At 44.6% G+C, this 5,040-nt stretch overlaps 1 long non-coding RNA gene across 1 annotated transcript; it reads left to right on the top strand.

Moving 5' to 3' along the window:
• The first annotated feature begins 312 nt into the window (after positions 1 to 312).
• Positions 313 to 3,337, top strand: LOC137439872 (uncharacterized). Its single transcript, XR_010987010.2, has 2 exons — positions 313 to 407; positions 1,211 to 3,337. It is a non-coding gene; the product is annotated as an uncharacterized LOC137439872 (long non-coding RNA).
• Positions 3,338 to 5,040: the final 1,703 nt, after the last annotated feature.

The following is a 5,040-nucleotide window of genomic DNA, read 5'->3' as shown; positions in this document are numbered from 1 at the left end:
TGTATCATCTTCTGCTCCGAGAGGATTTGACTTGGGAAGCTGAAACCTCAATGGATTAATGAGGGCACCTCGAAGGTGTGCATGTGCAAGTTTCATTTAACCATCTTGGTTACATTTTTCATTTTTCTTGGTTTCATTTTTCTTCACCCATCTTGGAATTTGGGGGGTGGGGGGGGGGGGGGGAGGGGATTTGGGGGGATGTTCACATTGAAATTATCCGAGCTATATAACCGCAATGTATGATATATGCACATTGCCAGTAGGCATGTTTTTGCTTCATATAAGTAACCCGGGTTTATTATTTTTCCTGGAGTGTTTGAGGCAGTGATCTGTTGCCTATACACCACCCAAATAAAGGGATGTGTCGGAAGAGCGTGTTGCATGCTTGGAGCAAGATCACCTATAGGGTGAGTACTCTGCTATGGTGTTAATAATCATAAAGATAACAACATCCCCCCCCCCCCCCCCCCACACTGTCTGCCCCCGTAGGGACCAGGTACTTCTAGTATATACAATTGGAATACGTTTAATATAATTGAACTGAAGTTGTTCCTGCATCCATAAGTTGAATTTTTTTCCCCAGTTGCAGTGATTGTGAAAGAATATTACCAACGCCCCTTATTGGGCAACCTTTCCCTGTGTGTTCACGTAACAGCTCAAATTGTTGATTTGCCTCAAAATTATATTCATCAAGTTGTATTTGTGATGTGAGGATGAAAATAATGCTCTTGGTCGAGCATTTCCAATGACTCAAATGTTTAATTCTACCGTCTTCAACCAAATCCGTCGGCTGGAGGTTTCCGCATTATGTTTGTGAATGGTTAATCATCAGTCTGTAAAGTTATCCAAGGTTAATGATTCGCTAACCTTGGCTGAATGTAACTTAATCAGAGTGTCATGTACTGCAGAGCACACAAAATTGTAGGGGCACAGGTTACTTACTGTTCGATCGGCCGGTTATTGGTGGAAGGAGATGAAGGAAATGGAACCAATAAATTCATAAACCAGTCTGAATGAATTATTAACCAAAATTTACTTCCATCATAATCATTCAACCTGCAATTACTACAAGAAAAAGGAATAAAGTAACTGACTTGCATAATAATTTATGATTTGTGTGCAGACCTTGGTATTTGGAGATAAAAGAAGAAAAAAAATCAATTGGTTCTGAATGTTGTTCTTTTTCTTTTTTTTCCATTTGTGTTGCCAGAGATAACCTTTGTGGAAGAGGAAGGAGAAATTGTCAGTGGAGGAGATGGTACTGAAGAAGCAATATGCTTGTATGATTTCACTCTCGCTTCGAGTAATGCGACGGAGACCACAATGCAATTGCTCCGGTGGACTGGCGAGCTCAGACTTCGATGAGCTCGTCAACCTGAAGAACTGTCGTTTGCAATAGCCGGGCAGAAAATTACTTACACCTTTGATTCACCTTTGCGAAGGTGCTTTCGCTGTTGTGTTGCAGGATGACAGAAAGCACAGCTCCATGCATGTCCACCCCCGCATCCCTCACCTCGACCTCTCCCTCGCCCCAACCCCTCTCAGGAATGTGGTCGTGGTGGTGTAGAATCGCTGCCTGATCTCGGAAAGCAAGCTCTCGCCTGCACCTGTCAAACCAAAGGCACACCCCAAGGCCTGCAGGCGAGCGAGCCTGCTTTGAGTGAAGGCAAATGCAGCATGTCATAACAACACCTCCATTAGCCAGAGGCAGAGGACGGGCCTTGCCATGAAAAGTAACCCATGCACGTGACATTGAAAGCACGACTCCAAGGTGTATGTTTTTCATTTACAGCAAGCAACATGCCCTTCAAAAGCTTCCATGGGCTTTTCCACTCGGGAAAGAAAATTCTAGAATATTGTCCCAACATGGTTCTGCCAATGACCCATGTCTCAGTAGTGTACAAGATAAGAAACTATAGAACCCTACTTCTAGCTGTGTCAGTGAAAGAGAAAGAAAACATCACATTGCACTTCTGTCTGCTCACCTCCACAATGATTCCACTCATTTATTTCATGTATATATATATATATATATATACTGTATAAGCATGGACAAACTATGCTGGGAAGGCAATGACTAACCATTCGGTATATCTCTTGCCAAGAAACTGCTTCGAATCGAAAGCATCAATGCTCTATCTCGAGTAAAAAAAAAAAAAAAAATACTAGATGGCCCGTTGCAGCTAACACCTGCAAACCTACCCCCTTTAATCTATTTACCCAGCAACCCTTCTCCCAATCCCCTCTACCCCTTTACACATTTGCCTCAACCCCACCATCCACTCCCACTTATTCTCCTTTTCCCAGTTCCTTCTTTACACCTTCACATACTTCCACTAAACCCAATCACTCACTTCTGTCAACCCCGTCATCCACTCCCACTTATATCCCCATCTCTCACGACCTTTTCTACCTCTTCACCTACTTCCCTTAACTCCTTCGCCCAGTCCCCTCTTTCACTTCACTGTAACTTTCCCCCTTTACCCATTCATCTACTCCTCCATACCATTTCACCCACTTCCTCCTTTACCTTCTTCTGAAATATTTATCCACTCCTCTGTTTACCTGTTTGCCCACTTCACCAATTTATCTGGGTCATCCCCGAGTCTACTTCAAATGTTGCTTTCCAGCAGAGAACACAGTTAAATTTACCATATAAAACACAATGTCAGTTTGTGTGTTTGTACAGATGTCTGTCCCCCTTCATAAGGGTAGGTTTTAAAGGCCAATTCTTTGAACTCGAATGTTTGTTCACTACGGTCTATTTTTAGATACCATCACTACGATACCATCTACGGTCTATTTTTGAGGATAAAACAAACTCAAATAACATTTTCCATAAAAGAGTAATTATGTGTCTTCTATAGGTTGAGATGGTTTGGTCATGTGTTGAGGAAGGATGAAAGTGACTGGTTGAGAAGAGTGATGGAAATGAATGTAGAAGGAAGTAGAGGACGGGGAAGACCGAGAAAGACTTGGCTGAAGATGGTGAAAGAAGAAATGCGGGCAAGGGGGTTAACAAGGGGAGATGCAGAAAATAGGGCAAAATGGAGAAGATTGTCATGGGGACCGCAAGGCCAACCCCCGCTCTAGCAGGGAAAATGGCCTTAAAATGCATGTTGTTGTTGTTGTTGTATGTGTCTTCTATTGGAATCGTAGATGGTGGCTTGCAAACCCAGCCTCAATGGCGGTGTACAGAAGCCTTTTTTTTTTTATCACAATAAATAGAAGGTGCAGGGAAGCGAAATTCGCTGCACGTGATGTGCAACAAGCACATTGTAAAATGAGTGTTCATTTACATTCATATGGTGTCTAATAAATAAAGAAGATGCAAGCACATGACAGTAGGCCCAGGCTTCACACTTCAGCACGCTCATGAGGCTGCACCATCGAATCAACTGTTCCAACCTGTCATGTTACACACTGAACTGCCAGCGTTGGAAGTCAAAGTCGAACCGCTTGTGGGTGAGGGCACGGGTGAGTGTGAGTGCATGTGTTTGGATGCAAGTATAGTGCATGGTGGTGACGTGATTAGTATGGACAAAGAGAAGGAGGGAGAAGGAATGCCACCCGGGGAGCCACCATTATAGACATACTGGTTAGTTCGAGGACCGAGATGGCTACCCACTGCGTTTATGGAAATGGAACCGGCTCCGGTTGAGCTGATGGAAAAGCAAGGGGTGCCACATGATGTTGTATGTAATCCCCTCTGATGTGGTTAGGAGTAGGAGGTCATGCTCCTTCCAGGTCCTTAGGAGGCTCCTAGAGAATGAGAGGAAGACAGCACAAGGTGTGCATGCTGCAGGTCCCACATAAGCCTTGTAGAAAAGCAGGGGGCCGGTTAGGGGATGCGTAAGCTACAATTTACCAATTTACCGACGAACCCTGGAGAAAGGGAGGGGGATGACGGATGGTACATTTTTTAGGGTGCCACCCACGAGTATTGGCGAAAAGGTGGGGGCACCAGGACTGTTAGTGAGGGGCCATGTGTGTGCCTCATGGAGGATTCACGTCAGAGGTGGATGTGGTGACCGAGCTTGCAGGGCTCCGTGGGGTCCAGTAGTGGCTCCAGGAGGCAAGGTAGAGATGGAAAATAGAGTAGGCAGTAGATTGATGGACACGGCAATAGAGGGAAAATTGGACATTGTTAAATTGACATAGAATTCGGTATAAAAAGAGAATTGGACTTGATTTCAAGCTAACATTTTACAGAGTTGATTTTAATACAGTGTTCATGACATAACTTATGATGCCTTCCTCCTTCTACCTTCTCTTGTCCCAACACGGCTAGAGATAAATGGAGGAGTGAACTATACTGGTGGATGTAATTGAAGATTTGGAGTCTGGTGTGTACCAAATTTATAGGAGAGCAAATGGTGTGAAATTGGCATGTGGAATGAGGGATAGTTAGGTAAATGGGATTCAACTGTTTTGAAACATGCAAGCTGCAGCGGTGCTAGTGCTGATGGAAGCAAAGGAATTAATAATTGGGTGCAAATGTGTACTTGGGTTGGGAGTGTGGCCCGAGCTTAACCCAGAGTTTGGAGAAGATGTGCATTGGGCCCTGAGAGGCATGAGCGGTAGAGGCCACCCAATGCCAGAAGGGAATGGGGGAATTGCTAAATTTTGTTGTTGTTGTAGACCTGGGTATCCGAGATGGTGAGTGCCAGAGAGCACATGCCATGGGTTGCTAGTGAGTGCCTCCATGATCCAGATAGAGTGTGGTAGCACTCAGTGGCCTCAGGAACTCGGGATTTCTGCATTGTGGAGGAGGCAGGGAACCTGTGGAGGGGGCCACATTTTCCAGCTACGAGATTGTTCTGGAGTACAGGCAAGCAGATTTGAGGGCTTGTCTCAAATTCAAGGATGACACCAGCATGCAGAGCAGTGGGTGAAATTGATTGCCAGAACCATGATGGAGAGGGGGAAGAGTAAAAAATCAACAAAGTGTTTTGAAAGTACTATGATAGAATAGCAATGCTTTCCCATTCACACCATTCAATGCCTACAGTCACCGGAAAGAAGAGGAGTGGAGCAATT

This window comes from Myxine glutinosa, chromosome 1 (assembly GCF_964187855.1).
Source record: "Myxine glutinosa chromosome 1, kmMyxGlut1.1, whole genome shotgun sequence".
Classification (NCBI taxonomy): Eukaryota; Metazoa; Chordata; class Myxini; order Myxiniformes; family Myxinidae; genus Myxine; species Myxine glutinosa.
This window is presented reverse-complemented; position numbering and strand designations above follow the sequence as displayed.